This window comes from Magnolia sinica, chromosome 8 (genome assembly GCF_029962835.1).
Source record: "Magnolia sinica isolate HGM2019 chromosome 8, MsV1, whole genome shotgun sequence".
In the NCBI taxonomy this organism is placed as follows: Eukaryota; Viridiplantae; Streptophyta; class Magnoliopsida; order Magnoliales; family Magnoliaceae; genus Magnolia; species Magnolia sinica.
This window is the reverse complement of record NC_080580.1, coordinates 57,921,849-57,934,699: the sequence shown is the minus strand read 5'-3', so window position 1 is coordinate 57,934,699 and position 12,851 is coordinate 57,921,849.

Genomic DNA, 12,851 nt, shown 5'->3' with positions numbered 1-12,851 from the left:
ACCATATTAGACTTGGCCATCACTTCAAAAATTAAGTCTAGATGATGTTCTGGGTCAATTTGATTGAGTCCGGAGTGGAGAGTGTGAGAACGGTGAGAAATTAAATGTGATTTTATGAAATCTGAGTCGTGTCGCTTGCGCGACGATTTTAAGCAATACCGTTGAATTGAGTGTAGTCCGCCACGGCTGATCTGTAGATCCAATCGGTACGAAAACTCAGCCTAACCAAGATCCATGGTCAGTGAGCTTAAGTCCGACCGCACGTGGAAAAAGGCCCACCAGAAGTGTTCCATTGGATCGAGAGAGGCCTGTTTTGGTTATAACCTAAGTATACCTTGGCCCTGGGGCTATTTTCATCAATGTTAGGCCTATATATAGACCTTATAACCCTAACTCTCTTTTCCGTACAAATTTTCTAACCCTAGCTAAGAAAGAGAGAGGAAAAGAGAGAGAAAGTGAGAGAGAAGTTGGTGAATCATCTTAGATTCTTTCCTGTTCTTCTTCATCCTTAAGCCATCACTTTTGAATCGTTATTCCGGCAATTCTAAGTTCATCATTGGGTAAGTTAACCTAACACTAATCTATTTTAGAGCTTCAAAGAGTCTATGTGTTGTTGTAGCTCATTTCTATTCTTGCTTTAGGTTATCTTGTCGCCGTTGACGAAGACATATCATCTGAATCAGTTCGGTGTTTTACTTCTAGTTTAAGGTGCAGACTTTAATCGTATAGGTTATGGTTTTCAAGGCTTTCAATGCCAGTTAATGGTTTATTCTTGTTATGGATGAGATTTCACATGCTAAATGCTATGTTTATTTTGCGTTCCTGATATGCATGTGTTATATTGAGATTTGTGTATTCTATGTATATGTAGGAACTACCGTATACGTATAAAATATGCACATGTGTTTGCCATGATTATCAGTCGTGTATTTATGCTAGATGTATGTGTGTCAACTCCTTGGCAAAAGGAATTGTCCAAATGCTTGTATTTCAACATACGTCATGTATGTTGTATTATGTATTCTAAGTGTTTGTAGAAATGTCTGAATGATCTAAAGTGCAACTTATTAATCTAATTGCGAGCGTTGAGAAGCGATTCTCAACACTCCTAGTGATGTGTATGATTTACCACATGCAAGTCATATTCCTTGTTGTTTAAGTTCAAGTATTACTTATGTTTAAATCCATGTTAAGTTGACATTCTTCAAATGCTCATATACTACATGATTTGAGTTGTTGTTCCATTACTATTCTAAATTGTTGATATCAATATTGTTGTAGTGGAATGTGTTTGGGACTAGGAAATAGTTCAGAAAATCGGTAATCGGCCTTGAGTTCGTGACTGAGGTTGCTTTCGCCACGTAGGACGTGATTAGACGAACCTGAGTCGTACTAGAGTTGTCGGCAGTGGTTTGGCCACACGGAGTGTTTGCGCACTCTATGTCGTTCAACCCAACGTGCGCTCATGCTAGTCGAGTTCGTCAAGTAACCCGATTGTCCGATGTATGTTCACCATGTATGGACGCTATTGCTTGAATCTAAGGTACCAAACTTACCAATGAAATCATGTTAACCATTGTACCTGAATCCGTTAAGACTCATGAGCTGGACATGGTGGTATGGGACACCGTGGTCGAGTTGTCGGCCTATGATGGGGTGACGAGCCTCCCCTTAGTGACCAGTGAGCAACCAAACTTGTGAGCCGATTATGGTGGTATGGGACACTATATTCGTGATGTCGGCCTACATTGATTGGTGACGAGCCCTTTGTAGTGACCTCGAGCATACCTGGATACCGCAGAGGTGACGAGCCTTATTGTAGTAACAAAGGTATGATAGGCGTGCATTGATTGGTGATGAGCCCTTTGCAATGACCTAAAACCATATGATCGTATGAGATTGTCTAGGACTGACGACCCTAGAATGGATCACTGTTTGAAAATTGATATGAGGAAGGTACCTTAGCTTTCCAATCCTGCTGTATGAAAAGGACTAATAACAACTTGGTAATCATGTTCATGCATCGCATTGCATGTGCCTGGAAGAGGTAGAGCACTTGAGGTGATGTCATGCGTAACGTAAGATGAAGACGCTGAGGGTGTACAAGCGAGGTGCACGCATCATTCTACATACATCCTTGCACTAATAAGAGTACTTAGGACATGTTTGATTGTTTTGCTTTATCATTACTACTTGATTGAATTGATAACATGTTAACCTTTGCTTTATTGTTCCACTGAGTTGATCACTCACTCCCACGTTCTGGGGCGGTGTTTAAACACCCACCAGACTCTGTCTTAGTTGCAGATGTTGATGCGACCTCTGAGGCAGAGCAGGAGTTCGAGGATGATGAGGCTGCATTTTCTTTCATGCAGTTTTCAGGCAGGTTCTAGTGAGCCTTGTTCTGATGCGTGGGATTCTGGAATTTCTTTTTGGGAATAGATGATGTCATTTGATACTTGTAATATTTTGATAGTAACACTCGTAAGTATGACCTGGTATGTATATGTATTTCAGGGATTTGCACATGTACACATATATTTCTTTAAGTCTTCCGCTTGCGTTCTTCACTTATCCCTGAATTATGTTTGCAGTTTAGCTTAATCTATTCCATGTTTTATGCACTCATACAGACAACATACATCCATCATTCAATATGTTGCATAAGTGATGTTTTGAAACTCGGGAGCTGAGTTATGCTCGACCCCCAAATTTCAGGCGTTACAATATTATATCTGGATGGTGGGGTGGCCCATCTGCGTGGGACCCACCTTTAATGTATGTGTATATGCACCGTCCAGATCCATCTGGATGGTGCCATGAGGGGCCTTATATATGTGGTGTAATCCACACCGTCCACACCACAGGATGGTGGGACCCCCACATACAGCTGTTGTACGTGCAGCAGCAGCAGCTGGGCCACACGATGATGTACATATTGTGTCCACGCCGTTCATTTGATGGATGGCCCAGCTCCAATAACAGCTTGCTACTGTAAGTAATGTCAGCAAATTCTGTTGGGCCCACTGATATATGTGTTACATATAAACCGTCCAACCATTGGGCAGGCTCGTCTCAAGGCTTGAGACTAAAAATAAGACAGATCTGGTATCAAGTGGACCACACTATAGAAAGCAGTGGTGTTGAACGTCTACCATTGAAACCCCATTTTGGGTTATAATAGAAGTTTTGGATCAATATGATATTTGTTTTTCCCTCGTCCAGCTTTTTGGTGACCTTATGAATAGTCTGGATGGGAAATAAATGCTATGGTGGACCCTCTAAATTTTTAACTGTGGGACTCATTATCACCACTGTTAATGTGGTATGGTCCAGATGATCTTTTGATCTGATTCATTGTTTGGATAATGCTCTAAAATGATCTCTATAGATGGATGAATGGTGCGACCCAATTTATGCGGCCTACTTGTTGTATTTGAGAGGCCTAATATGACGTATTCGGGGCCCATGGGTTGAGGCCCATTGTGATGTATTTGGAGCCCATGGGAAGAGGCCTATAGTAATGTGTATTGGGCCCATTTGATCAGCCCATTTGAATCGGCCCATTGATTCAGCCCATTTGATTCGGCCCATTTGATTAGGCCCATTTGTGTAACGCCCTGAAATTTGGGGGTCGAGCATAACTCAGCTCCCGAGTTTCAAAACATCACTTATGCAATATATGTAATGATGGATGTATGTTGTCTGTATGAGTGCATTAAACATGGAGTAAATTAAGCCAAACTGCAAACATAATCCAGGGATAGGTGAAATCTACAAGCGGAAGACTTAAAGAAACATATATGTATATATATGTAAGTCCCTGAGATATGTATGCTCTGCCAGGTCATAATTACAAGTGTTTGTTTTCAAAATATAAGTATCAAAATGAAATCATCTATTACAAAGAAAACCCAGAATCCCCGTAGATCAGGACACGGCTCACATGAACCCGCCTGAGAACTGCATAAAAGAAAATGCGTCCTTGTCATCCTCATACTCCTGCTCTGCCTCAGGGGTCACATCATCATCTGCATCTGAGACAGAGTTTGGTTGGTGTGAAACACCGTCCCAGAATGTGGGAGTGAGTGATCAACTCAGTGGAACTATACAGTAAAAGTTAACATGTTATCAAATCAATCAAGCAGTAATGATAAGGCAATACAATCAAACACGTCCTAATTACTCTTGTTAATGCAAGGATGTATATAGAAATGATGCATGCTCTCGCCTGCACTCCCTCAGCGTCTTCATCTTACGGTATGCATGACAACCTCTCGCAGTGCCCACGACGCCAAAGCACATGCAATGCGGTGCATGAACATGATTACCAAGTTGTTATTAGTCCTTTTCATATAGCAGGATTGGGAAGCTAAGGTACCTTCCTTGTATCAGTTCCCAAACAGTGATCCATTCTAGGGTCGTCAGTCCTAGACAATCTCATACGATATTATGGTTCTAGGTCACTGTAAAGGGCTCGTCACCAATCAATGCATGCCTAATCATACATTAATTGCTACAATAAGGCTCGTTGCCTCAATGCAGTATTAAGGTATGCTCGAGGCCACTACAAAGGGTTCGTCACCAATTAATGTAGGCCGACAGTACGAATATAATGTCCCATACCACCATAATCGGCTCACGAGTCTGAATTGCTCACTGGTCACTACGGGGAGGCTCGTCGCCCCAGCGTAGGCCGACAGCTCGACCACGGTGTCCCATATCACCATGCCCGGCTCATGAGTCTTAGCAGATCGAGGTATAATGGTTAACAGGATTGCACTGGTAAGTTTGGTACCCTAGATTCAAACAGTAGCGTCCATACATGGTGCATATCCACCGAGACAATCGGGTTACTTGACGAGCTCGACTAGCACGAGCACACGTTGAGTTGAACGACATAGAGTGCGCAAACACTCCCTGTGGCCAAACCACTGCCGATAACCCTAATACGACTCGGGTTCGTCAAACACGTCCTACGTGGCGAAAACAACCTCGGCCACAAACTCAAGGTTTGTTACCGATTCCCTAGACTATTTCATAGCCCCAAACACATTCAAGTATAACAGATATTCATACCAACAATTCAGAACAGTAATGGATTAACAATTCTAATCATACAATATGTGAGCATTTGATGAATATCAACTTAACATGGATATACACATAAGTAGTGCCTGAATTTAAACAACAAAGAATGTAAATTGCATGTAGGAAATCATACACATCAATAAGATAGTTGAGAATCTCTTCTCAACGCCCATAAATAGGATAATATATTACACACTTGATCATTCAGACATTTCTACAAACACTTAGACTACATATTCCAACATACATGACGTATGTTGGTGATAACACATATTTGGACAATTCCTTTCACCAAGGAGTTGACACACAAACAACTAGCACGAATACACGACAATTAATTAGGGCAAACACATGTTCGTATTTCATACGTATACGATACTGTCTACATATACAAGGAATACACAAATCTCGATATAGCTCATATATATCAGGAACGCAATATAAACATCGCATTTGGCATGTGAAATTACACCCACAACAATAATAAACCATTAACCGACATTTGAAGCCTTAAAAACCATAACCTATATGAATATAGTCCGCACCTTAAACCAGGAAGTGCGCAACAGATCTGATTCAGACGATAAGTCTTCGTCAACGGCGACTAGATAACCTAAGGCATGAATAAAAAGAGCTACATCAACACTTAGACTATTCTAAGCTCCAAAATAGGCTATGGTTTTATTGACTTACCCAAGAATGAACTTAGAATCGCCGGAATAATGATTCAGAAGTGATGGTTTAGCGACGCAGAATAACAGGGAAGAATCTCAAGATGATTCACCAACTTCTCTCACTTTCTCTCTCTTTTCCTCTCTCTCTAGCTAGGGTTTAGAAAATTCGTATGGAATTTGAGAGTGAGGGTTTAAGGTCTTTATGTAGGCCTAAAATTGATGAAAATAGCCCCAAGGCCAAGGTATACTTAGGTTATAACCAAATCGGGTCTATTTCGATCCAACGGAGCACTTCTGGTGGTCTCTTTTCCTGAGTGTGGTCGAACTTAAGCTCACTAATATTGGATATTAAGCAAGTTAAGTTTTCAGTCCGATCGGGTTTCCAGATCGCTTACGAAACTCAATCAGGTCCACCGGCACTATGACATGCCTGGGCCATCTTTCCTGATCCGAGGGTAAATTTGGGTCAGAATCCAACGGTCAAATTGCTTAAAATCGGTGCGCAAGCGACACGATTCAGATTTCATAAATTCATATTTAATTTCTCACCTTTCTCACACTTTTTACTCCAAACTCAAGCAAATCAACTCAAGACATCATCTGGACTTAATTTTTGAGGTGATTGTCAAGCCCAACAAGGTGATCATAATTGTCTAAGATCATCGCTATCGGACTTTCGACGCGCGGTCCAGGTCCGATACAAAGTTTCCAAGTTCTCCCGAGAGCAACTAGATTTAGCGTTGAATCCTAGATTTCAGGGTAACATAGCGCTAACGATTCTACAGGTTTTGAGTCTTGCAGATCAAATTTAAAGTGATTGGTGCTAATTTCACAAGTAATCGAGTTTAGCGCTAGTTAACCCACATTAACTTCTAAAGAACTTGAGGTAGTACTCAGGTCTTTGCATGAAATTTTCTGGGTCATTACAATTTGATACGGCCGATGTTATATACATTAGCCCATGGGTGAGGCCCAATGTGATGCGTATATGCCCCATAAGCGAGGCCCATGACAATGTGTATTAGACCCTTATATGAGACCATGGACCCATTATACGATTGGCCCTATGAGCGCCACTCCTTGGGTGTAATGTTGGTTAAAGGACCACATTGATGGGCAATGATGGTTGAACGTCCACATTGTGACCTTCCCTTAGGCCTGGTTAGGCCCTTCCTCATCATTCTCTCGTGGGTTAACCCAAATGCTTGGGCCCCATTGATTTTAATTGATCCATCATCGGCCGTCCATCTATGGACCTCGCCTTGCGTCAAGGTTAATTACTGATGCCGATTATCGGTGCCGATTACCGATACCGGCTACTGTTATCGATTATGAGTTTGTAACAGCATAACATCATGATACATGCCCATACGCATCATTTGTATGTTATGAGATGTGACTGGCCATTACATATGCCATAGTGTAGTGGTTTATGGGACTCCCTAATAGGCGGAGTTATCCCACATGAGCGCATGGTATACGTAGGATTGATGCATGATTGGACTGCATGACTCATGCACTTTGCATTTATGTGATTGTGATTACTGTATGCCCTGGCAACATCAGGGCCATAGCCTCCACAGACACATCGTGGCATATTGGATACTGAAAATACTGTTTCTAGCATTGGGGCGCCATAGATGTCCCTGGGTGAAAATTCTTAAACCCGATAGTACCAGAGGATGACTCCAACGTCGAGACCGAGTAAATACATGAGCGCGCGAGGGCTGTATACCAGTAGGTCGCGTCTCCCACTGTGTCGTGGTTGGTTGGAAAGGGGTATGACCTTACCCGCCTGAGTGAGGGGTTAATTTCTAGGTAGAGTTTAACCAGCTTGAGGAATAGGTCTACTATTGACGAGTCGGGCTCGATATTGGCAGGTGAATAGTGAGGTCTCTTCCACTCACCCAGTTGTGCGTTCAGATAGGGACGACAAGCTGGCATATAGTACTAGACCCCAGTGATTATCCAGAATAAGAACTATACTGATATTTGATGAGCTGTATTGATAGGTGGATTTAGATGAGGATTGGCATACTTGATTTGCATCTCGCATCGCATGGTCTTGACATGGCCGATAACATTCATGTTTTGCACCTCATAGCCTTGGTACGGCTGATTTCATTCATGTACATGATTCCACATTACTTTGACATTGCATTTTGAGCACGCTCATATTGCACACACACATACACCACCCTCTAAGCTTTCTATAAGCTTATGCACGATTGATACGTGCAGGTAACGCCTGGACGCAGCCGTAGCCTCGCCACAGTTGGAGCATGCAGTCGAGCTTCAGGAGTTTCTGTTATTATCATTATCTTGTATTTCCTTTCATATGCATTGTACTTAAAGTTTTTAATTATAGTGGATTTTGTGATGGTGTTCTTGTAGTTATTGTTGCTTGAGTTATGCTTATGATTATGCTCATTACGAATCAAAATCATGTTAGAAATCCTCCTTGTAGAATCTCATAATCGGAACCTGGTGTATGGGTGCCGGGAGCGGAGAATGGGGTACTATGGAGGCTGTTGGTGCCAGATTCGGCAATCGAAAATTTTGTGAGCCCGATTTCTGAGTTTAGGGCCTGACAATTATCCTACACTTGTGGTTATGAACATGTACCTAGATTAGTAGTTTCTAAATTCCTTATCTAACTTGATATTTCCTATGGGGAACCTGAAAATGGGTTTCTAATTCCTCAACTCTCTAGTTCCTTTAGAAATTCAATTAGGTATATGTATCCAATTCATTATATGTCCTAATCGCGTAAAGTTTATGGTGGTCAACTCAGAGAATTTATACTCATGCCCGAGAAAACCGGGTGTTAATAATGTGTAATTTGGATACTTTAAGAATCTCATCCTAAATTTTGTTCTTCATTTGATTACATCCAGATACATTCATGAAGGTAACATTCACGAGAATAAAATTGACTGTATTGATTATTTAATTAGAGTAAAAGAATTCAGTAAATAATCAAATGCCCTCTCAATGGGAGCTTGTTACATTTATCGAGTTCGCACTGGAAGTATAAAACTAAATCATAAAACTATCTTCTTATTCTTTCAACATAATCTTCCACATGGAAATTGTCCTCTAGGTCTTCAATCTATACTTCACCCGCATCATCTATACAGTTGGAGAGGGTTAACGCCCTACTCATTGTGATGGTTATCCATTAAGATTAAAATGATTCAAGAGATTCATAAAAATAACGTAAGGGTTATGATACGTCGCGTACTCCACCACTACGAGAGATATCAGTATGCATAAACAATATACATGAATGTATGCCTAACAAAGTGCGTGCGGCTCATGATACATAATGATCACTATCACAATGTGGAAAATAGTTTATGATATCCGGCTCGACCCGCACTCTCATTATATAGATATTCAATGGCGTGTCCCACGTTAACGTGGCTTTATACGAACATCTTAAGGCAACACAACGACGAGATTAGAGAATTTATATAACATGATGTGTTCATGGAGCGACTATTTACGACATCCAATCCCGAGAAGTGATGTAACATGCATGGCGATTTACTTACATCGATTGTGTACCACACCAACCCACGGAATTACGTGTCGACCAAGAGGGTTGGTACTCATAACGCATTATGTTCACGATAAATATATGATTCACTAGTTATGATACCTTAAACATATCACTTGCAATGATAGAGAATAAATATGTGTTGATGGTAAATTAATAATCGCAGAGATGAAAACATAATATGTAAAAGGCAAGATAGAGCATATCAACTTAAATCAAAGTAAGTTTAAAGGAATAAAACCCTCACCTTTTGAATCAGATCACTTCGTGGGGTTGTTGGAACTTGAGGTATATGTCGCAGGGTCAGATTTTATCATGTTTAGCATAATTAGTGCAATTAAATATCAATACTATATGGTTTGTAAGGTTAAGATCAAGACTTGAGGGTTTTGATCTTATGGATCTAGGTCGTAGTCTAAGTTTAGATTTTTAAGGATTTAAATTCCTTAATTGGTAAGAAAAGATAACTTGCTTAAAACTGAATCATAATTGTAAGACTCGTATCCTAGACCGTATCGTTCCGTTGGCTTCCACAGTCCTCCCGGTCGAATTCCGACAACCCTTGACCTGTATCCGACGTTTGCGCGTGATCCTAAGCCAATCCTGCATACCGAAGTCGGCTCGACCCGAAACTTGTACCCTAGCGACCGCACCATTGCTACAATTCTAACACCACGTCTCATGAACCGATCCGATGCCCCGGCCAAAAGATGTGGGCCCACATTCATTTCGAGAAAAACGCCGTGTGTGCGAATTCCGAGAGAATCTCTACTACCTATCTCATCAATCAATCAATCAATCAAGTCAAGTACACACCATACCACAAGTACAAGCAACCCATCTCTCTCCCATTCCCAAAGTCAACTCCCTCTCTCTCTCTCTCTCTCTCTCTCTCTCTCTCTCTCTCTCCACCCATCCCTTCCTTACACCTATCACCCATCCCATCCCTTTTCACCCATCACTTCTCTCTCCCTCTCATTTCTCTCTTCACTCCCAAGTAACCCAAGCTCCAACATATGGACTTCCCAAACTCTCATGGAGAAGCTCTAGTGTGACTCACTTCCTACCCTCTCATGCCCCATCTCAACCATCAAAACTTCATCACCTTCTATTGAAATCAAAGCCAAGACGATTACCTTTCTAAAGAGCCAAGAAGAAGTGGACGGTGGGTTATCTTGAATCCACATCTTCATTTTCATAATTTTTTTTGTGATTTAAGGGCCCACCTATGATAGGACCCACCTTGATGTATGCTTTGTATCCAAGAGGAGCCCATAGTGGCAGGGCCCCTCTGTCATCGCTGATCTCTCTCCTTCTCTCTCTCTCCCTCTCTCTCTTTCTCTATGATTGATGGCCCACCTATGATGTGTGTACTATATTCATGGCGTCCAACAAGTGGGCCACCTTAATCCCGGTTGGGGCCTACATGACCGGACGGTCACGTAGGCCTGGATGAAAGGGACAAATAAATATCAGCTTGGTCCAAATCTCGTGGCCCACTACATGGGACCACCATGATGTATGAGCATCATCCAGCACCGTCCAGCTTGCTGAACGGTGGCTGGACGCTGGATAGATGTTGTATATTAAATATATATTTATATATGTATATGGTATGTATATATATTATAATGCTATAATATGGTATATATATACACACTGTATGTATATACTCATATATGTATATATATTATAATGCTATAATATGGTATATATATACACACTGTATGTATATACTCATATCAGGGCTTACCTGTACATGTGGGGCCCCATGTGGGACCCACCCTTTTGGGAATTTGAAGGGCTGGCGTGCGCTGATCAGCAGCCATGCCCAACTAAGATGCATGCGCATGCCGTCCATCCAATTTCAGCTAGGCCGTCCATCTGTTGGACGGCCAGCAGCAGGACGCTGCCCTTCTTGAAGTCAGCAAGTCCTATGGGCCCCACGTGATGTATATGTACATCCAGCCCTTCAAATGGTGGGAGCCCACACGCGATGCATTTCTGCACCGTTCATGGCCTGGACGGCAGGGGCTATCATGATATATGTGCTTCACGTGCAGGTCGTTTGTCTAGGCCTGGGCGCTGGACGTACGTGTTGTATTCACGTGTGGGGTGGCCCACCTTAATGATGTATATATATATATATATATATATATATATATATATATATATATATATATATATATATATATATAGTGCAGGAACCACCTACGTGGAACCCACCGCTGACGTATGTGTTGTATTCAAACCGTCCATTTCTGGACGGTGCTAGATGGGCCGCACCAGATGTGTGGGCCTCATCCACACCGTCCACCAATTTGGACGGGTGGAGCCCACCGTGATGTATATTTGTACTCCACGCTGTCCATCTGTGGTGTAAGGCCCACCATATGATGTCTATATTTCATCCAAACCGTCCATTCATTTGGCAAGCTCGTCTCAAGGCTTAAGACTAAAAATAAGACAAATCTAGTTATCAGTGGACCACACCACAGAAAACGGTGGATTGAAGGCCCACAATTGAATACTCTTTTGGGTTTACAGAAGTTTTGAACCAATGTGATATTTGTTTTTCCTCTAAATTCAGGTCCTTGTGACCTTATGAACAGACTACTGGATGGAAATAAGTAATATGGTGAGGCCCACTGAAAATTTAACTGTGGAAATCATTATCACCACTGCCAATTGTGGTATGGTCCAGATGATCCTTTGGATATGATTCTTTTTTCTTTTTTTTTAAAATAATGTTCTAATATAATCTCTAACAATAAAATGAATTGTGTTGATTCGGCCCATTTGACTTGGCCCACTTGATTCCGCCCATTTGAATTGGCCCATTTGATTCGGCCATTTGATTCGGCCCATTCGAGTTGACCCACTTGATTCGGCCCATTTAACTTGGTCCACTTGATTCGGCCCATTTGATTTGACCCATTCAACTTGGCCCACTTGATTCGGCCCATTTGAATCGGCCTATTTGATTCGGCTCATTTGAACCAGTCCATTTGATTCGACCCATTTGACTTTGCCCATTTAATTCGACCCGATGTGATATATATATTGGCCCATGAGTGAGGTCCAATATAATGCGTATACGCCCCATAAGCGAAGCTCATGATGATGTGTATTAGGCCCTTGTATGAGGCCGTGGGCCCATTATACGATTGGCCCTATGAGCGCCATTCCTTGGAAGCAATGTCGGTTAAAGGTCCACATTGATGGGCAATGATGGTTAGACGTCCACATTGTGACCTTCCCTTAGGCCTTGTTAAGTTCATTCTCATCATTCTCTAATGGGTTAACCCAAACGTTTGGGGCCCATTGATTTTAATTGATCCATCATCGGCCGTCTATCTATGGACCCCGCCTTGCATCGAGGTTGATTAACGATGCTGATTATCGGTGTCGATTGCTGATAGCGGCTACCATTGCTGATTATGAGTTTGCGACAGCATATCACCATGATACATGCCTATACGCATCATCTGCATGTTTGTTATGAGAAGTGATTGGTCATTGCA